Below are 23136 nucleotides of genomic sequence, written 5' to 3' on the forward strand. Positions count from 1 at the left end.
GACCAGTATCTGAGCACGGTACACATCTGTGTTTAAAAAGACATGTCCTTCATCAACGACTGCCGTGAAGTACCTCACCTCCTTCGTCTTTACTCTCTGTCTCTCCTTCTATTTCCTTCCCATGTCCTCTCACTCCCTCTGTGTGTGTGTGTCTGTCTCTCGCTCCCCCCTTGTTCTCTCTCTTTCACACCGACTTGCTCTCCTAACAGGAGAATGAGTGGTGTGCTGAGCCGGATCTCTTTCTGGGACAGGTGCCAACTGCAAACAAAAGACATTAAAAGGCAATAAGAGAAAAAAATGTAGTAATTGCGAAATTTCAAATTGTTACAGCGAAATGTCAGAAGTAGGCCTGCATGTCGTGTTTCTACATGGCGACTTCGCGATATTATTACATGTTTGTGTATGGTATAAAAACTGATTTTCGCGAGCAAGGCTGCTGGTAAAGCAGAGGTTTGAATACTTTGCCACACTTATTCTAGTGAAGGCATTTCATTCGGGAAGAGGGAGGGAGTAATGTGGGAGAGCAGCATATAGACTGCTGAATTATTCATGTGCCCAGCCAAGGCTGTGACTGGACTGGTTGTGCTATTTGCATGCATCAGACATGCTGTTTGTCTGTTTGCTAACATTCCTCATTCAAAGACTTGTTAACTAGCAGACGGGCTTAGCTGGAGCCTTGCAGACAGCCTCATGGCCTCCTATTGTTTCAGGCCTCTCACCAGGCCTGGACCCAGCCAGTGGCAGGCGAGCCGTGCAGCCCTGAGCTTGGGGCTCAGACTGTGTGGCTGGAAGAGGGAGTGAGGCTGTAGCTGAGATTGAGGCTGGGGCTCAGGCTGGAGCAGTGGCTGAGGCACGGCTGTGAAAAGAGACAGTCTGAGGGAAATCGCTGGGTCTAGAAAGAACTACCAAACGGGAGCTTATGGCTTTCTCCTCTTCTTGACAGAGATGTGGATCAAAAGCGGGAAGAGCTGCCAAATTTCGCATCCTGTCCGGACATTTACCATCTTTGCTCTGAAAAATCGGTGAGTAATATCTGATTTAATGTGTGTGTGCTTGCATGGTTTCGATGCAAGTTTATCCGTGTGTTTACATCTAAGGCTTTCGATGTTTAACAGGCACACTGTGCAAATAAACATTTGTGCACAAAGTTTCTTTTTATTGAGTGCGCATTAATACGTCTGAATGTAAAATCCTACACGCTCATGTAGTTTGGGAACATATACAATAGCACATATACGAGCGACACCGCCATTCCTTTAACTTTAATAATGCTTTCTTATAACTTTTCCCTGCCCTCCATAGAACGGAGGTGTAATTTAGTAATGCAAAAACAGAAGTCATTGATAGCACTGTGATTGCTGCCAGGATAATCCCACGTCGTGGTAATCAGTGGATGAGCGGAAGGCCACGGTTGTGGAGGTATTTCATATGAGTGATGTGGTCCGGGCTTAGTATGTACTGTATGAAGAGAAGTACGTGGTGTACTGATCGTTTTGATCGCTTTAATGTTCTCAAAAGCTCGATTGTCAGCTAAATTTCAAGGAGAACACCCTGCATTTCTCCGAATTTGAAGTTTTGCGGGCAGCATTTGCCGAGCTTGTATTTCGTTTTAGGAGACAGAAAAGAGAATAAATATAAAATAGTCCGTCGCTTCGCCATTTGCAGGATATTTGCCTTTACACACCTAATTTTAATATTGATCGCATCGTTTCCTGAATTATCTGTGCATCTGCGCTTCTTTTAACACACGATTTATGATTTGCATAGTAATATTTTGTGGCAAATGTGTAGAAAGACTCCTATCGAAATGCTTGTCTTATTATATTGATGTGTAAGAAAACATCCCCTTGTTTTCGTTTGAAGGAGGAAAAAAACCTGAGCAATAAACCTGTGTATGCGTCACAGAACAAGCCCACAAAATGACTGTGAGGTGACGAATTTCACTTCAGATAAGTTACTTTGGATCAAAAATTCATTTAATTTGGCTTCTTTGGCTCTTTTTCAGATCCTTGGTAGTTAATTTTGTCAAATGAATGGAAAATGCAGGTTTCATTAGTGAATGAGACATTTATAAGGCAATTTACAATCCCCAGGTCTATTCATAACATTTAATTTGTAGTATCGCCTGCAAGGGGAACCAACCGTACACATAATAATCACTGTTTTGGAATTTCATTTTTTAAAACCTGACATTTATTAGCAGCTGATTCACAAAAGTCTTTAATCCTTCGTGCTTTGGTTTCCTCATGTCTGCTCAGATGCTCATCAGGCTTTATGTGAAAGGACACTTTTTGAAGGGCAAAGTCGACCCGATGTTTCTCAGAGCTTTCAGGTGATTCAGGTACAGCTTTTTCCATACATAGGTGATTATGTTCATTCATATGGATATAAGCTCTACTTAACTAGCAGTGGACACATGGTTTTTGGCTGGCAGAGTATCACACTACTCCACCCCTGAGGCCTTTTTGGCAGTGGATGGCAGGAGTCCAGGGGAAGGTTGCATGTTGAGAGGCAGATGGCAGGGTGGTGAGGGTTTGCAGTATTTTCGCTCTCTGTAAAAGTATACCTGACCAACCCGACAGCCTGGTGCAGGCCACAATGAGGCATTCTGTGCACTGAGGCAAACTTCAGCTTTACTGCAGCTACACAGCAAACACAGCAAGGCTGGATGGGACACACACACACACACACACACACACACGCAAATACAAGAACACAACCAAACGAACATATTCGTGTGTTTAATTTAATAATCTTCTTTGTGTACACTGTCAGATATTAATACTTGTGGTTCGACAGTGAACACATTTTTACACTCTTGTCAGTTTTCACTTTTAAAGTGTGTGTTCTTCGGCTTTATGAAACGCCTCTATGAAAGGGTAAATTCTTTTAAACCTATATAACAACCAAACATGCCTTTTTAATAGACGTAATCAGTCAATATATTTCACATATTTTCAAACATTTTTTTGAATACATATATTTCAAATACACGAGAGCGAGTGTTTAATGAATACACTGCAAAAGAGGAGCTAAAGGAAAAACAGGCCACAGCTAGAACAACAAGTTCCCAAACTTGAACTTGACTGTGGCCTTGAACTTGAATGAGAAATTCTTTATTTTTTTTTTTCACTAAATGCGTTTTAAAACAGTATTTTCCGCATTTATATACTACTCACTGCAAAGTAGTGTAAGTTTGTTTTTTTAAAGATGCTAGAAGCTTTTAACTGACAATACTTAATAACTTTTTAATGCATGTAGGTATGAACTAAAAAAAGAGCCTGAATGAGCACTCTGGAAATGGATTATATATTGTGTAGAATTACTGTTCTACAGTGTATATAATATTTGCAAGTAGTTAGTTTTATATGTAATTTAGGCTTTGAAAAAAATACATAAACTATTTTTCATTGATGCTCAACCTCTGTGTGCTTTTTTAATTTGTTACTGGACGTGTGTTTCACTTTAAAATATTATGTAGTATATAAAGAGAGGAAAGGATTTAATGCTGCAAAATAACGTACTCCCTTATTTTTTCCGTATAGAATTAACTCTTTAAGTATTTTAAAAGTTTTGTCTGAAGAAGGAAGGGGGAATACTTTCTATACTTTATATAACATGTGTCTAATATATAGAGGAAAATATAAAGCGTGAAATAAAAGTAAGAGTGTATGATACGATGAATGTTTTAGTGTAGAGGATACAATAATGCTGCATGAATACACAGCATCAGCATATTTTGCTCAGTGTGTGTGTGTGTGTGTGTGTGTGAGAGAGAGAATGCATGTACGCATGTGCACGCTCATGCATGTGTCCTCCACTTTTTTATTCGATCGCTTGCTGGTGATTTTTGTAAATCGCTATTGATTTGAAAATATTGATGATTTTTTTTCTAATAATATTCAGATTATTAAAAAATGGTTGACCTTTTTTCTTCTGTGATAGCAAAACCACAAATCTAACAGGTGTCTCATTATTATTATTCTCATTATGACGTCTGAAGGGGCACCATAAACTTTTTTTATGTATTTATTTATTTATTTAAAACTGCAATTCCCAGTATTTAGTTTTTTTCTAACACATATCTAGTTATGCCTTTAGACTAGTGTAGAAAAAAGTAATTTAATTTCGTACGATCCCAATTGCTCCAAAATTAGCATTATTCGTCACACTGTTAAAAGCATAAAAGCTGTGTCAGTGCAGATAAGAAAAAAGAGCAACCTCATCTCACAAACTGCCATCCTGACATTTGGCCACATCTGACTTACCTAATATTAGATATCTTATTTCACAGAACATTAACACACAGGATTAACAGACGAGAACAATACAATTCAGCGCTCTAATATTATCATTTAGTTGTGTACTTGAAAGATGGTTTTGATCTGTAGATGACTCTTTGAATGAGATGTTTCCTGTCATAGCTTTTAATGGTCATGTGGTGTAGCAGCACTGTAAAGACTACTGTACGTCTCCAGATCTGAGTAATCCTGCCAGATACGTTTTGAAGTGTTGAGTATGTGGTTTAGATCATGTGCCAGTGCTCAGTGTATTCTTACTAGTGCAACACACAGCGAAAATGAGTCATTTACCAGTACAACACAGCAATAAGCCACCAATACACTGCTTCATTTGTTAAGTGGATAAATTGGTATTTAAGATTATGTGATTTTGTTTCATTTATGAGCTTGCTGTGATGTTGTGAATTCCATCCAATTTCCTCCTGGCTAATATGAAATCCAGATTGGAGTGGTGAATGGGGGCCAAGTGAGCACTCACTGTAAATATATTTTTTCTGCCATAATAATGGAGCCTCTTTTATTTCTCCCGCTAAAACGGGTTTCAGTGTGCTGTTTTAAGTACAATAAAACTGAAAAGCCCGGTGTAATTAAAGTTATATTGTATGTCTGAGCTCTGTGGAGGACTGTCAGGCTCAGGGATTTGATTGACATGCAGTGCTGCCTGGGCTGCCTGGGCTAAAAATGCATATGTGTAGTCCTGTGAGGGGATTTTGATGTCTTTAACAATTAAATTGAATTTTATTCTTTATAGTTTGAATCACAGGACAATGATACAGCGTGTATTCATTGTTAAATATCTGATATATTTAAATTTAATTTTTTAGATATTTTATTGATATTTTCAAGTTAAAGAATGAGCTTTTTCTGATCACTGGACATTATTTTTACATGACCCACGAGGCCAGAAATGTACTATTTATTGTGGAAATCTTGCCGCAGCAGAAGCAGACACATTTTCTAATTCTTCAGTTTTCAAGTTCAAGTGCATAGATGCTCCCTGCATTTACTTATTCAGGAAATGAAGGATGCAAAAAATAAAATTCGACGTGAGGTTGAAAATCTGTTCATATTGGATATGTCGACTCAGATTTAGGTCCAGTATTCTCACTGACACATTCAAAGCAGTGGTGCAAAGCGCTGTGCAGCAGGTTAGCACCAGCAGGTCACTGCTTGTGGATTTGAATTTCCCACTTTGGCAGCCTCACACTTCAGAGGTCACAGTGCATTCTGCACAAAAAAAAAACCTGTGAGACAATCGCTTAGATTTTACAGTGCTTGTGTCAGTCACAGTAACGTCTGCTTCGGGCTTTTATTTAGCAGTTGTCAGTCAGAGGAAGAAGCTGTTCAAATCTCCCCGAGGTGAGCGACGGTGTAGTCAGATCGAGTCTCTGTGGTAGGAGCTGGCCAGTCTCCCTGTTGCCCTCCTGTACTGTGAATGTGGGAGAGCAGATGAGTGGATCTACAGTGGCCACTACAGGCTGTGGCGCACTCACACAGCATAAGCACTACAGTACAGTAGGAAGTAGGCCAGGCCTGAAAAGAGAAGAGAGAGGCTGGACAAAGAGGCCCGAGACCCCGATACGTACACACACACACACACATATACGGTACATTTCCAGGGTTGCAAGTTCCAAAATTATTGCACAAAAGCACAAATGTCAAGGCTCAGCAATCCAAGTAATTACACACCCATATGCTGATGCACTCACACACATGTCACACTCGTACACACACACACACACCAAAGTCTCTAAAACCTGCTTTTCCTGGTTTCTCTCGCCATACATGGAAGCCATTAGTCCATTACCCCGTTGACTACTGAGGATTGGGGGCCATTTTATTCTCCCTGTGTTAATCAGGATGTCAGCTGGGAGTGTCACATGTAATTTATCCACAAAACCACAGCAGCTCCGCAGAGACGGTGAGCACAGTCATAATGACATAATATTGGACTGGGGGAGAGTTTTGGGGGGTGACAGATGATGTAGATTTTCCTCCCCCTGTTCCTCCCCCTCTTTTCCTCCAGACGTTCTGAAATGAGACCTGTGCAACTTTCACCTTTACATCATGGGCCCTTTGGCTGATGTCAAAGTGTTTTGGGTTTTTATTTTCCACAATTTATTTACACAAGGGCGATTTTCTTACACGCTCTTAAAACAACTTCCTTCAAGGCAGAGCGATTCATATCATTAAAGCAGATGGAATATATAGAATCATTCAAATAAAAACTCAATGCTTTCTTTCCCTCTGGCCACTCAGTGTGTTCAGTGTGTGTTTGAGAGACTCTAGTCTACAGCGTCACGTGTGAGTGTCTCTCAGCACACATTGTCGGGATAGATCCTTGTTTTATGTACCTGCCAGGCAAAGCGATATTCCAGATAACGCTGAGCTGCGCCCACTCAACTTTTCTTTTCCAGCGCTCATATATTTCTTCAGCTTTTGGCCTCCGCTGTCGCCAAGGCAATTTAGTCAGCGAAAAAGTGCAGAATCGGCAAAATTGTTCCACTTGGAGGTAGAGTTGGAAGTGTTGAAAGGCCTCGCCTGCAACTCTCAGACTATCAAAATACTGTAAATCCCTTCCCTCACCTCACCTCCACTTCATCACTTTCTTACTGTTCGTCAGAGCCGAGCTGAATTATGTTGGCTGCGTTTGGTGATAAATACGAATCCAATGGCTTGGGCTATCTTTGTGTTGCCTATTCTGGGACAGAAAAATTGATATTGAGTATCCATGTGCTTTGATATGTCTTTTACTGAGTTTCTACAGCTGTGGTGCTGATTTCTGCCGTGTAACTCTGCACTCCGCTCATGTTTATGTATTCAGGTTTCCTTGTTTACACTGCTGTGTAATGGTAGAGTGACCAAAAACTTCAGGGTTCAGAATCAAAGACTACACGAGTCACCCTTTCTAACAGAGAGCTTCAAAATGTCCGTTTAAATTAACAAAAGAAAATATTTTGTAACAGAGATCAGTTTAAAGAATGCATACAGTATACTGTATTGTGTTTTCCTGCAGCCGTCCATGTGGCAGAGACTAATATACTGTTGAGTATCCCCTCTGCACATACTCGCCCAGGCTTCATGAGTCATCAACATGCATATACACACAAACAACACACACACACACTTGCACACAGAGTGCAGTGAGTGCACAGCTCGGGCATGAATCTCCCTCCATGGGCTGGAGGAGTTGGGTTACTCATGAGCCCATAAACATGTGCTGGCAGCGGTCCAAGGCACTGCACTGTAATTACAAACGTTAGAAACAATATATAAAAGACCCTTCCCCGGCAAGGCCGTGTCCTGCGCTGCAATTAGCGTCCTTGTACAGAATTATCACCCTTCAGCAGCCGCCACCACACTGAGCGGAGGCCTTTAATTGGCAGTGTCCTCCTTGGTCTGCTAGAGGACAACCCTCACGCAATCTGAGATTTGACTAATGATGACTAAATACCTCTGTTTTTCCTTTGTCCCATTTCACCTCCACACGATGGTACCCGGCATCGCACGCCCACGTACGCGCAGGATAACGCGTGCACATGTCAAAAGCTGCCTCATACATTAACGCCGCGCAGTCTGCACATGCCCTCATGTGTGAACGTGAACATACTGTGCTGCATGTGCAGAAAATCGCTTATTATGCTCACAAGTACACGCATAACGCACCACTTCACCCACGCACATGACACTGTGGGCTTTCGGTAATGCAGCATGCCAAAGTGTGTGTGCACGTATGCAGTGAGTGGGTGCTAGTGGGCAAGGCCAAGGCCACGGTGGAGCTCGTGTGTTGGTGTTGGGTGAGCATGCGGCAGTGAGAGTTGGCCGGTGCACAGGCCAGCAGAGAGGGTGCGGTGTGTTACATGTTCCACTAATGAGTTTCCTTGGCCAGGCAAGACTGTGGGGCGAGCTTATTAGTAAACAGGCTACAGAGAGGAGCCCCTACAGCCCTCTGCTGCTGCTGTGGCTGCTGCTGGCTGCTGTGGCTGCTGCTGGCTTCTCCAACCGATCACTCTCTCTGTTTCTGCTTCTCTCCATTGTTTTCTCTTCCTCTCTGTAAATTGTCTCTGCCTCCGACTCTACAATCCTCACTCTCTGTCTGTCTCTGTGTCTCTCTTGTAGGCAGTGAGATGGGTTTTGACTCCAGCCACAGGCACAAACAATTTGGCCAACAAGTGAAATCACGTACAGACAGACTGGCGATCGCAGCAGCATTGTAAGTACCATAATGTATTGTAAATTGAATATGTTGTTATTTAATGATGTATTGTAATGCGGTTGTATTGTCTTGCGTTTCATTTAATGAGATGAAGGCTGTAATTAGATGCTGCATAAGTTTCATTTGTCATATGCGTGGCATGAACCGCTCTGCCTACATTTATTTTCTTTCTCTTCCTGAGACGTATTATAATGTGAGCCTGCATTAGATTAAATCATAATGGCTGTGTATTGTGCCTTTATCCCATTTGAAAGGCCAAGTGGTCCCAATGGCTTGTTAGAGCAGTCGATTTAAAAAAACAAAAACAAACATAATCTTTAGTGCACATGCACAGAAAAACACTCGGGTGTAATCTTAATTGTCCACTAGGCATAGGAAGTCTTGACTCTTTCTGTGCTGGGGCCTGGATCTGTTAGAAAATGGCTTCCACTCTCTGCCTTCCAGCTCTCAGCTTCCCGCCGCCATTTTGTGTATCGCTGCCAAAGTAGTCAGGTAGCAGGATGAGAGGGACAGAGCAAAGTGGGGGAGAAAAAGTGGGTGCAACTGGATGCTGGGTCGAGGAGCGAATTAAAATAAACAGAGAGGAGTGGCAGGAGTTGGAGAAAAAAGTTGCTCCAAATGTGGACTGATAGAACACTTCATATGTCGTTTACTGATGGAGAGGGGTTTTTAATTGTTGCCGACTGACTGCATGCAAACAAGCAGCCTCCGCTCTGGACCCTTCCCAGCTCTTCCTCTCAAAGGGCTGACCTTGGGTGGACGCCACAAACGGTTCTTTTCCATTGGGGCAAATGTGCTGGCAGGGCCCACAGCTGCATGACCCCCTTCCACCCTCCATCAGTCCTCCCTCTTTCTCCTCCAGAGTCCCCAGCAGCCAGGCCCCCACAGTAACACAACCTGCCTGCTTATGGTGCTACAGATCCCGAGTGCAGCTTTAACCTCTCCTTATGTACCTGCCTCCACCCTAACCGCAGCGCAATGTTAGCTGGAGCTTCAACCTTAAACTGTGCATGTATCATATGCACTCAGTAACCCCGGGCCCCACCCTACAACCTCTAGCTACTATAGCTAGCTGCCTGCGGCTCTGGAATCCTGTATGTGCCAGGCATTTGATTACATGTGCAGATGTTATTAAAATCCTCCTCTCATCTGATCCCAAGACCACAGATACTATATCAAGCCTTCAGTAGGTGTCTGCTGCTTTTCTTTTGATCAGCCTGTTGCTTAACTTACCTGACAAACTCACACTAAATCATTTTAGCTAATACTACGTTGTGTCATAGAGGGAAAGAAAATTGATGTGTCAGGAGTTGCTTTTGTCATTTGTGATTTTTGTCTTTTGGCCTCCATAAAAATGAAAGCGTTATCTCAACATGAGAGATGAAGCCCACTTTACTTTTGGGACTGTTTCAGTTTAAAAACCCAACATTCATCTGTTGCATACTTATTACATAACCCACCACACTCACAGGTAATGGGATTTGCCTCTACGTATTAAACAGTTCCTATTTTTCTCACTTTTAAAGTATTTTTTCTTGCTTGCTGTCACTAAACTAAGCTCATGGAAGCATCCTAAACAGGGACACACACACAATTTGTTAACTATTTTTTGTAACTTAACAGGTAAGCTGACCAGTGTGTCAACCAGTGTGTAGGATTCAGTGGAATCTAGCAACTAGGATTGCAGATTGCGCCAAGCGAACTTCTTGTTAGGATTCCTTCAGTTTTTATTATTCAGGAGGTTTTTACAGGGAGCCGAATCGTCCGCAGAGGTCTCTTCCTCTCCAAAACAAACAGGCCAGGTGATTTAAACAGGTAAAAACAATGAATAAAGCCGTTTCATGTTAAAAATCAGAGTTTTTCCAATGCTGTTTGGCTTGTAGTAGAGGGGCTGCTAAATTCGGTGTCCGTTCTGGGCTACTGTAGAAACATGGTGGTGTAACTCGGCAGAATGTGTGGACAAGGACCTGCTCCCTATGTAGCTATAAATGGCTCATTCTAAGGTAACAAAAACACAGCGATTCTTATTTTCAGATGATCATACACTATAGAAGAATGCATATTATATTCAATCTCTGCAAATATATCCCCCTAAATCCTCCACACTAGACCTTTAAAGAATGTAGAAGACGTCAACATGTATGCCTTCAGTTTTCATTTTTCAGGAGGGTTTTACAGGGAGGTAAACTGTCCGCAGAGGTCTCTTCCTCTCCAAAACAAACTGATTTTAACCAGTAAAATCACTGAATAAAGCAGTTTCACGTTAAAAATCAGTGTCTTTCCAATGCCGTTTGGCTCGTTGCAGAATGGGTGACACTAAAACACGAAAAAGCCAGTGTTTGGTTTGTCCGTTCTGGGCTACTGTAGAAACATGGCAGTGCAACTTGGCAGACTCCATTGGCAAAGACCTGCTCCCTATGTAGCTATAAACGGCTCATGCTAAGGTAACAAAAACACAGGTGATTGTACCCTAAAGAAAATAAACATATTATATTATATTCCATTCCTGCCAATATATCCCCCTAAATCCTACACACTGGACCTCTGAGGAATGTAAAAGCAGCAACATGTGTATGTTATATGTGTATGCACAGAAAACCTTGTCGTCAGCGGGGCAGAACATATTGACAGAACACACAGGAAAACAGCACAGGAGTGTATATCTGTGTACCATATCGGTTTATGGCTCGGAGCGATGCTGTATAAAGTCTCTCACTGTATCAGTGTGTATCTTTGCTGGCATGTATCTGATTTAGACTCTAGGTGCAAAATATAGCAGAGGTCCCTCCAGCAGTAAGACCTGGCCTATTTAGGCCTGTCACTGACAAGCTCTCATTGAGACAGACACACAGTCAATGGCTTTTGCTAACAGTTCAGAATGCACTCTGTCCCCTTTGGCTCCCCAGTCCTTAATCTGGCCATGTGTTTGCATATGGGACAGAGTGGCCTCCATATTGTGTTTGTGGAATGAATTATGAATGCTATTGCATAACTGTGGTCTGTTTCTGGGGCATATCTCTACAGCATCTACCCAGAGACCAAAGCATGAATACATTTACCCGGCCTAGACCTCTTGGAAATGATACTGTGAAGCTGGCCTGCCTGCGTTTGTTTATGGTTATATAGAGCAGATGGCCATGCAACATGGTCACATATCACACACTGGCTGCCGCGCTGGCACTGCCACACACACAAATGCTTATAGGCAGAAATGTAGGAGTATTTGAAGGGGATTCAAATCCACAGAAATTCATTCATATTCTTTTATAACTCACAGAGGGAGAAGTATTAAATCTCTTTATCAGAGTACATTGCTATATTTTCTCCTTCGTGTTGGCAGCAGTCCTGGAACTATAGGCACTGGCGGTAATAACTGCTGCCAAATCAAGCTTTTCAATGCTAACTGTGGTTAACTGTGCTGTATTTACAGCCTTAGCTTTTAGCTGTAACTGCTAACCACTGAAGTGAGTCTGACTACAGCCAGCTGTAGCCTGGGGGTAACGAGCTCTTCAAGGTTACAAACTGCACAGATCCCTGTCTGCCTACTCCGGCCCGATGTCTGTCAGCTGAAGTTCATATCCAGGGAGAAAGGTATTTGTCCCACCCTCTAAATATAGCTGGCGACAGATGCAGCTCGATGGGGCACTGCCCAAGCTGAAAGGGGCCCTGCAGGCAGGCCAGAGCAGAGCTGGGCATGCAGACGTGTCAGGACTAAAGACTTCTCCTAATAGACGGGGGCCCTACAGGTCATCAGCAGCCACATGGCAATGCACGTTTCACCAGCTTCCATTAGTGTGGAGTCACAAAGACTGAGCCTCTGGATCTTTACATGAGCAAAAAAAAATACAATATTCAATGTATTTTTATTAGATGTGTTTAGCCATAGTGCATTGTGGGAAAATATCCCAAATCATTCAGCCAGAACAGCTGGAGTTTGTTGCTTTTGGCAGGAAAACATCGCCTCCTAATAGACTTCATGGTAGTTTTAGTGCTTATGTGTCCTTGAATTTGATTAATGTGAAATATCAATTTGATCATAACCTTCTACAGGCTATTAACCTTATAACCCTAAAGTAGGACCGGCGCTGCTGCAGCAGCCATAGGCTGTACGCCGCTTCCACTGTACAAATTTGATCAAGACATAGATTTGTTTTTCTGCCTGTGGTTATAGCATGGAGAGCCATTCAAGCATGTGCAAAGATCTACTGATATAAGAAAATAATGGATAAAATGAAGGCAAAGAACGCCTGAAAACGCATTTTTGCACTTATACCACTTATCAAAGACAAAGGATTCATTCTATATTTAAACATCTAATAATTAATATGGTAAGTGCTCTTGCTTTAATCATCAGTTTAAGCTATTAATGTAGTACAAAGCATCAGTGTTTTTTGTCTTTACAGTCTAATATAGGCTTCACTATCATGAGCACTAAGTAGCACAACAATGGCAACTGTTAAAAGGCATCTGTATTTTGATATGCAATCGTAACAGACACCTGCCAAGCCTTCAAAAACAAGTAGTTTTCCCCATAGACCTTTCTATAGGCCTGCGCCCTGCTGTGCATCCTGCAGCCGTAGCGTGTATGTGTGCACACACGTGCGTGCAAGTGTGTGTATGTTTCTCTATGTACATGTGACTGTATACTGTGTGTGAGAGATGAGAAGCAGCTGGCAAGGTTTGGACTGAGTGGTCTGGGCGACCCCTGCTGCGTGCCCTGTCATTACAATGATTGGGGTCGTTTTTTACCTCTAAAGATGGGGCCGAGGGGCTGCACTGGGATCAGCTAACTCTGCCTAAGCCAGCCCTCTTCACCTGGCATGTTTATGGCTGTGCTGGGGGCTGGAGGGGTGGATGGGAGGGGGGTAAGTCACTGGGGCCGGTTCATCTCACAGCCTGACAGGCAGACACACATTATACACATAGGCGCGAGTACATACACACTCTGTCACACATGTACATATGTAGATCACACAAACACAAAGCATACAGTATGCGTGCACTGATGCATGCCTGTAGCACCACACACCCATAGGCACACTGTCTACAATTAGACACCTTCATACACACCCTTCTTCTTCCCCTCTCCTCACACACACTCGCACAAGGTTTGCTAGCTCAGTCGGCCTCATGCAGAGGTGACGGGGAGGTTAGCCTGTCTGACTTTGAGCAGAATCCCCCTGTGGCTTGCCCCAGCCATCCCCCCTGGCATGTGTAACAGGACCTGCCCATGCAGCCTCTCCTCTTCCCCCCGCTCCTGTCCTTCCCCCCTCTTCCCGCTGCCTCCCCCCCGGCCCTGGTATAAATAGATGGGTCATGCCTGCTGTGCTACCCAGAGGGGGCTGTGGGGGGGCACAGAAGCCATGCTTCCCTTTATAAATGCTCCACCGTGTCTATCTGGATTCCTCCTGTCTGCGCCCAGACACCACTTCACTTGTACCAGGGGCGCACATATAGATGTATACAGACGAGGGAGAAGTACATGCACACAGGAGTCTAGTTATTCCTGACCACATCCCCGATGGAAGGGAAGCCACACATGTATAAACACAGGGACTAATGAGCACAAATACTGTACACAGACATATTTGCAACTCAAGCATGAGCACTCATATAATCTTGTGGTGCCAAAAGGCATCCAGGCTGAGGAGGGTAGAACTGAGGAAGAGTCTGAAGAAGAGTGCAGTTAAGTGCTTAAAAGATGAAGAGTGAGCTACAGTGAGGAGACGTTTTATCATTTTATTGTCACAAATTATTGTTTAGTTTATAAGATGTCAAAAAAATATGAAAAAAGTGCTCATCAAATTTTCCCAGAATTCAAAGTGACATCTTCAGTTTGCTTCTTTTGTCCAAGCAACTGTCCAAAATCCAAAAACACTTCATTTACTATCATAAATGAAAAAGAAAAGCTGCCAATTCTTGCATTAAAGATTTGACAGTTTTGCTTGAATAAGTGCTGAAAATGATGAACCGATTATAAAAAAATATGTAAAATATTTTTTTGTTGTTTCTGATTGACTAAGCAATGTATCGACTAGTCGTTGTAGCTCTATTTAATTCAAGCTGCCTTACAATACCTTGAGGAATATAAACATGTTTCTATAATAATAATAAATAAAGCTGCTAGCAGCGTTGGGCGGGACCTTGGAGTATTGCTGTTTCAGCCTCCAGCTCATGTAGGCAGTGCGAATTATTCATAAGAGTCGAAATGTCGATAAAACAAGCAATGTCAAGAGAACGCAAGGTCATATTTGGCAATAGAGGGACTTTATATTACAGTACGTTACGATATGTATTTAATTTTCAACTGATGTATTAACTAAAATGTACCTGTGATATGTCAGCTATGGAAACAAAAGGTCTTCTCCAAAACATCCACATTGAAATGAAATACAGTGTAATAATAAATAACTTATGTAATGTTAACAAAATGGTGTGTGTCATACTGTTAAGAATTAAAGTGTTCCCCGTGTACTGTAAAAAACAAAGGTCTGTGGTGACAGTACTCCTGCTTTGTTGTGTAACACATTGTGATGCAAGCACATGAATATATAAATACATAATATACATTTTAACAGGATAACAAACATTAACATGGATAAAACATGAATTATAAAGGAGAGTAAATCATAAAAGAAAACAAGTGGAGTGTAACATTTCCTCAAAGATGTGTATACTTTCCTGATGTTTGTAACACTCTGTTATGGACTTGTACTTAAAATGAGGTAATTTGTTGTAACCCTCAGAGAAATGATATTGATGAAAATAAATGGAAATACTTTTAAGATCAGTTTTAAAGTAATTTAAAACCTCTTGACCTGTTGAAGAGCTTGGGTGTACAACAAACGAATGCGCTCATTTTCAAGTTCATTTTTAAAAAAGTAAAGGGTTCTTATGAAGGTGGTGTGAGCTTATATTTTGAATGTTGTAGACATAAGCCATGTGACCTAATGAAACTTTGACATGTGTGATGATCAAACGACACATCCATATTCATTTGAAATCATGTGACCTAGTGAAAGCTTGATTGATGTGTACTGGCTGCTGTGAGGATATAAGTAACAGCAGGCAGACACAAATATATATTAGTTAATGTCAGTGGAGAAACTGAGCAGGACTACATGTATTTGATCGTGTACTGCTGCAGCACAGTTGTAGCTACAGATTTGATTCAAATTCTAAATGAGGCAAAAGAGTTTGACCTGGAAATCTTGTATTTACATGTTTTTGCTATCAGGCATTTATTTAGGAAGTTGTAGGAATGAACCACATGAGCTGGTCAGTTTGATCAATGCTGCTGTAATCTGTCCATTAAAGATTGTTACCACACACACACACACACACATACACACACACACACACACACACAGAGGCTTATGTCAGTCAGAGTGAAGCCATTGTTATGCTGAGTAATGAGCTGCATGCAGTTGAGAGAGAGACAAGGTGACAGCCCAAGCACTTTAACATGGGATTAAAATCTCTCAAACTCCTCCCTTGAATTCCCAAATCGTGGGTCCAATCGTCAGTCTGATCATACCAGCAGAGAGATACACTCGTCCCGAACGCAGACATATAGTTTTTATGTTTGTGGAGTCAAAAATGCGATCTTAGTCACAAGTTAAAGATGTGTTGGCCCTCATCTTTTCTTTCGAAGATCGTCATGAGGTTTTGTGTCACGTCACCTTGAGCGCTTATAAAATCCAAACCATTCGAGTAATGACAAAGTGGTTCAGAAGTTATGTTCAGCATGGGTTGAGCTGTCATGTGTGCGAGTTTGAAGCCGATACGATAAACGGTGTAGGAGGAAATATTTTTTGAGAAAGAGAATTTTTGAAAAACGACATGATACTTTGAAAGGGCAAATAGCTCACTTCCTGTTGGATTTAGGTCAGGGGTGTCAGTGCATGATTTGTAGGTCTGGATGAGACAAACAAGCCAGTTTTGGTTTGATCTTTCTACGACATTCCTATGGGCTGCAGCAGCCATTTTAGTGTGCCTAGGTGGCGCTAGAGAGCCCATTTTGGCACTCAAGTGTTGTCATTGAAGTGGCCGCTTCAACATTCCAAAGTTCCTAGGCCACTTAGTTTGTGAGGTGTCTCGGTTTTGACTTGAAATTACTACGATCCAAACCAGCGCGAACCTCACATTGTCTTTATGCACAACGTTATCCACAATCTCGTTTTGTCATGCCCACTAATCTGCCTTACAGCACCATACCTGGTGAAAATAACTTGTGCCTGTATTCTAACAAATAAATAACTATAAACTAGGGCTGCCAAGCAATTAAAAAATGAATCTAATTAATTACATGCTCTTTTATCGATTAATCTACATTAATTGCAGCTTTTGCTGTTAAAGTATTTTAAAAATGTCAATTCAAATGAATTTTGGTAGATGTGTCGTAGTAAAGCTTCTGGATTTTAGACACAATTGTCCCCGTGTCCTCTACCACCGAAACTAGTCTGCCGTCTATTGCAGTCCATTTTATGAGGGAGTTAGTTAGTCTGTCACAGGTAGACTTACTCAGTTTGCATCTCAACGCCTGGTCTAGTGTGGCTTGACGAGGCTGGCTGCTAGCGCTAGCATCAGAGGCTGCGCTAGCTCGGACCTCTGGGTTCGCTGCTAAATGTTTTGCGTTGCGGTGATATTTCGGGCTTGAAGTACTCTGATAGTACGAAAATTACTTACTGCAGAAATTGCAGAGAGCGGTGCTCCTATCAACAGTTCCATCTGGCTGTTTTTTAAATGTAAATGTTGCATTCACGAGACCAAGCAGCGCCGTCTCGTCTGCCTCCATCATGTGACAAAGCCACTGTGGCCTTCAATGACGCATCAGGTCAAAGGGCACCATGGAAAGCGATTAATCGGCGTAAATTTTTGAATGCATTATTTTTTCTGTAATTGATTAATCAAAATTGGCGCGTTATTTTGACAGCCCTAATATAAACATACCCTCAGTATAGCCCGCTGCTATACACTATTTAAAATATACAGAAAATGTTGTGTAAACTTAAATAATAGCGATATATATGATGTGTCATATCAACACAGAAATTTTTGCCAAATATAAATATGTGCTTAAGGGGCTCTTACAGTCACGATACTGGAATTTCTAACTTCCATACAATACCTTGAAAAGTGTCGATGTCCGATACCATGTGGGAAAAAAATTGACATTAAGGGCGGAAAATTTTTTATTAAAAAAAAAATTTGACAACAATGACTCATCTTTTCCTGGTTAGTAGCAGAGGACACTAGAATGACTGCAGTAAATATCAACAATGATATAGAGCAAGAAAGAGCAGGTTGTACTAGTGTATCAATACTGTGGATAACAAGTTTTGAAACCGCTTTAAATATTCAGAATCCAGCATCTATAAATTGATATTTATGAGTACACTGCTACAGACACATTTCTGTTAAACTAAAAGGTACTGAGATTTGACACAACGCTCAATTTAGGAGTCTTCCACTTGACTAGAAGGCACAAAACGTAAATAGTGGAGCCATTGTGGCCAGAACTTTCTTAAAAAATGTGATGTCCTGATCTGTTTTGTGGTTAAATAAAGATTACATTAAAAAAATGTTAAATGTGTAAAAGTCCACAACACTAAAACACAGGTCAAGAATAAAGAACATGTTGAGTTGGGCTGCATACACTAAACAAATTACTGAGCCATATTGTCTTTAATAAAATCCTGGTGAATGAGTAGAAATTGATAGAAAATGATGAAGATTGTGAACACATATTGTGCAAATGTCCGGCTAATTTTTCCGAATTACCCGCCGCACTGACTGACCACAAACCACCAGATCAGTTTACAAGGTTACAGCACTCCATCTTACTATCGCTGCAGTGAAAGTCAGCTTCAGTATTGATTGATAGGCACTGTAGCACTTAGACTGAAGTGTGATTGAATTAAAGTGGCTTTTTAAGCAATGTGTGCCGTCGCTGTGTGAAAACGCTGTGTGAAAATGTGATGAGGTAAATGAATATCATGTTTTGCTTTTTTTCCCCCTCCAAAGGCTATTTTTCCATGTTTGTGTGAACGTGTGTATTCGAAACTGCGTCCTCGTGTGTGTATTTGTTTATGCATTCATGTGTGCATGTCCCGCAGCGCGAGGAGAGGACGTGTTGGTGTGACATTATGAGACGATGAGGTGTGGAAAGCAGGACTTTGCACCCCAGCCCTTCTAAACAGCTAATGGAGGTGCAAGGCCGAAGCAGAGTATCAGTTACAGACGCTGTGCTTTCAAGTGAAGGAGTGCTTGCTGAGTTTGCACACTTTTAAGAAGGCTGAATTTTCAGGTGGACGAGCTCTTAGTAAAGGAGGTGTTTTTAGATTGTATTACATAACTGTGTAAAGAGCCTTAAACAAGTGTGCACAAGGCTACATGTCTCTGGGTGTACGCCTGCTTGCGTTGCATATTGGTCCTCCGCGGTACGTGTGTATGTGTGTGTGGGTGCGAGTGTGAATATTATCCTGTCACTGGATGATGGCAACTGGCTTCACTTGAAAGCAATAGCTTTCCTGGACATGCACTCTGTTGGTCAGGACCCCAGAGCCATCTACTATATTAGATTGAAGTATGTCCAGTCAGCAGACTGACAGGACACCGTGCCCTGACCTTACCTTATGAAGTCTGGCTCCCACACCGCTGAGCGTTTCGCAGGGCTTCACAATGAGAATAGACTGTGATATGAATGGAGATATGAGCCACGATTAGCAGACAGTTTTCTACATGTAGTTACTTTTCAAGCATTTAAAATCAGGAGTGAAGCTGAAACACTGCTGATTTGAATATGATGAAGTTCTTTAATGTGCAGCTTCATTTGTGATTGAAGTTTTCTGTAAAACAGTAATCAAATGCTTCCATTCTTTTAGCCTCACAATGCAAACAGTAAATTAGTTTCTTTGTTTTCTTACTGAACATAATTAGCTTGAGCTTAAATCCATAATAAGCTAATTAAAGGGACAGTTCACATCAAAACCAATAATATGTATTTTCCCTTTTACCTGTAGTGGTATTAATCAGTCGTAATTGTTTTGATGTGAGTTGCCAGGTGTTGGAGATATCAGCTGTAGAGATGTCTGCCTTCTCTCAAATATAATGGAACTAAATGGCACTCGGCTTGTGGTGCTCAAAGCAACAAAAAAATACATTTGAAAAACTCAACAGCAATGTCTCTTTCCAGGAATTCATGACCCGGTTACTCAAGATAATCCACATCATTGTTGTGAGCAGTTTCATGTAGGAGCTATTTTCTGTCTACCGAACTACACCCACCAACCAGCCTCTCGTATATGAGTAGATGCACGCTTCCCTCTGCATGGTGATGCAGTGGGTAGGTGTAGTTTTATAGCAGTGGTTCGCTGGTTAGCTTTTATTATGAAGTGCCATTTTCTGCTGTAGAGTGGGTGATTAACTGCCAGGTACATGAGAGAGACGGCAAATTAGCTCAACAACATGGCCAATTCAAGTGTGATGCTGAATATATTCAACTGTGTGGACATTGAAGTAATGACTAAGGAGAAGTCTTTACCCTGTGGCTGGACCAGTTGGGAACCACTGTTCTACAGAAAGAAAATAGTCCCTCTATGGAACTGCTCACAACAAGGTCTGTGGATTATCTGGAGTAACCGGGTCATCATTTCGTAAAGAGACATCACTGTTTTTTAAATGTATTTTCTGGCACTTTGAGCACCACAAGCTGAGTGCCATCTAGCTTTATTACATTGAAGAGAAGGCAGACATCTCTATGGCTGATATCTCCAACACTTGGCAACTCACACCAAAACAATCCAGACTTACTAATAGAACTACGGTTAAGACAAACTATATGTATGTTTCATTTTTGGGTGAACTGTCCCTTTAAGTCCATCTGTCGTTAGTGTATGTGTGTACATGCACATGTGTAGGTGCCATACTGTATCCTTCCCTCTGTCTGCAAAGTGTCTGTGTGCTCCTTGTGTGTGTCTGTTACCCTTTAAGGGTGTGTGCTTGCGCATACTTACACTCCACTCATCCAGAGCTATGGTGTAAGTACGGCAGTGTTGAATAATGCAAAGAGCCTCAGACTCACCACTGAGCAGACACCATGGGGCCTCTCAGCTCAAGACATACCGTTCTGTATTATGCTGCGCTGTACACTTGTGCCTTCACAGACAGAATAATATTACCGTGGAGGTACATGCCAGCAAAGATTACCCCGATATGACTCTGTTACAGCAGATTGTGTGACAGTTAAACATGCAGGATGTTGTGGTTTCCCTCACAGAGCTATGAGCCATACAAAATTCCATACGAGCATGTTGTAAATACACATAACCATAATTGCGAGCAAACTCAGACAATATGTTTTCACCCGAGAATCTTAAACACTCTTGTAAATGCTGTCAGCCGCTGGGATGTTTGCGATTGATCCTACAGAAGGCAAATGTAAAAGTCACTGTGTTGAAGTATTTCTCCATTTCCTTTGTTGCAGAAGTAGCAGATTTTCGCTCGGGGATTTTCAGACGAAGGCTACCTGACATGTTGCTGAAATCGCTACAGAGCCAGGTGAGAAACATTAAAAACGGCAGCAGCTGCGGCCCTCTGCTGCGCACATGTGGGCCAGGATATGAGCTAGCATGAGCTCGCCCACTGTCAACACTGGTCACTATTGTTAACACTCTCCTCTCTGAAGCACAAAATCAGTACTGAGGAAAGAAAGGGAAGGCATGGTGGAATCAGTATTTACAGTTTATTGCAATGTATTCTATGTTGGGAGCTGTCATGTTTACTTACTTTAGGACAGTGGTTCCCAATCGTTTTGATGTGTGACTCTTTAAAGGTCCAGTGTGTAGGATTTAGGGGGACATATTGGCAGAAATAAAATATAATAAGTGTGTTTTCTTTATTGTATAATCACTGGAAAAAAAGAATTGTTGTGTTTTTGTTACCTTAGAAGAAGCCATTTATTTCTGCATAGGGAGCAGGTCCCCGACTACGGAGATCAGCGTGTTGCACTGCCATGTTTCTACAGTGGCCAAGAACAGACAAACACTGGCTCTAGATAAGGCCTTTCCCATTTCTGAGTTTGCAGCCCCTCTGCAATGACAGCAATGGAAAAACACTTTTGCAGACGCAGATGGTGAGGTGGTGAATTGACGCCAGATTGTAGAAATTAAATGTGCGAGGAATTGTATAATAATGTCTCTCACACGTTTAAATTCGCCTCATATCACACGGTACTTTTAGATCCGCTTTATCATAAACATTTAATCCACCCACTTTATTTTTGCTCATGCTCGTGAGCCATACTTTTTCCATAGGCACCGCTCAGCTCAATATTTCATCAGCTCAGTCTCACCATCACATTCCCAAATCCAGAGCGCAGAGGAGAGGGGTAGACTGTGTGCTGCTGACGGTCGTGGTCAGCTGTGGAGCGCACATCAAATAGCATTAGATAATTGCAAAACAGAGCGTCAACAGTTTTCAATAATATCTTCCAATACTGTTAGCACATGTCACCAAGTACGACTTTAGTTTTCATATAGTGTTTGTATGTAAAAAATCACTGAGGTGAACACGACTATGCACTTGGGACGTCACAGTGTTGCCATACACACTCCCTCTCCAGTCACCTTACATACATCTTCACCACCTGCACGTGTAGATTATGTAAATTAGTAAAGTCTAGAAATAACGCCAGTGATGGCTCTCACACAATTATTATAACAAACTTAAATAGATAGATAAATCATAATATCCCAGGGTCGGGGATACACTGACTGTCACAATCATTTTGGCACGGTGTGAAACAATCAGTCTAAATGCTGTACACATATAAACACTGCACTGACACTCAGTTGTTGCCGTGATTCACCCATAAAGACACTCATCAGCAGGCTCATTTCTATGCATCAGCATTCACGAGGGGCTTTGCATACATCATTTATAGTTGAATGTGGGCGTAATATAAAGCTGATCCATGTGCAGACAATTCCAAGTTGATTTGGGATTTAGAAAAGGAAATTGCACACTGTCAGGCGTGGGCACAAATATTTTTTGCTGCACACCATTTCCTGCTGTTGTCCACACATACACTTTTAGTATGGATCCTATGAACGAGACCTCAGGTCGGTTTGTTTAGGAGAGGAAGAGACTTCTGTGGAAAATTCAGCTCCCGGTAAAAACCTTCTAAACAGTGAACGCTGAAGGAATTATAACCAGGAGAAGTTATCGGCAATCCTCACCGCTAACTGCCTCTAAATCCCCTTAAATCTTACACACTGTTCCTTTAAAGCATTTTCTACTTGCAACCTCATTGGCATTTTGTTGCAACAAGTTGCAAGCAGTTCAACCAAAGAGGGATTTTCATTCACATATTGTAATATAAAGGCTTGAAGAGGAAAACTTTCATACGGTTCACAATAAAAAAGCAAAGATTAAAGATAATGTGGGGTAGACAAATATAGTTTTTGTCTTTCTAATCATCACTTGACCTCTTGAGACAGTATTTTTTGAATGTAACATTGTGTGTAATAGTTTGAGGTTAAACTATCATCCATTATTTTGAGTGTACAGTACCCCTTAAGTTATTTGCTGGTCACATTTGAATATGGAAAAACCTTG

The 23136-nt window shown here is 41.7% G+C and overlaps 1 long non-coding RNA gene across 1 annotated transcript; it reads left to right on the forward strand.

Annotated features, from left to right (window-relative positions):
* Positions 1 to 523: 523 nt before the first annotated feature.
* Positions 524 to 22472, forward strand: LOC126407961 (uncharacterized). The gene is made up of 3 exons (XR_007571828.1): positions 524 to 1022; positions 8421 to 8514; positions 21005 to 22472. It is a non-coding gene; the product is annotated as an uncharacterized LOC126407961 (long non-coding RNA).
* The last annotated feature ends 664 nt before the right edge of the window (positions 22473 to 23136 follow it).

This window comes from Epinephelus moara, chromosome 20 (genome assembly GCF_006386435.1).
Source record: "Epinephelus moara isolate mb chromosome 20, YSFRI_EMoa_1.0, whole genome shotgun sequence".
In the NCBI taxonomy this organism is placed as follows: domain Eukaryota; kingdom Metazoa; phylum Chordata; class Actinopteri; order Perciformes; family Serranidae; genus Epinephelus; species Epinephelus moara.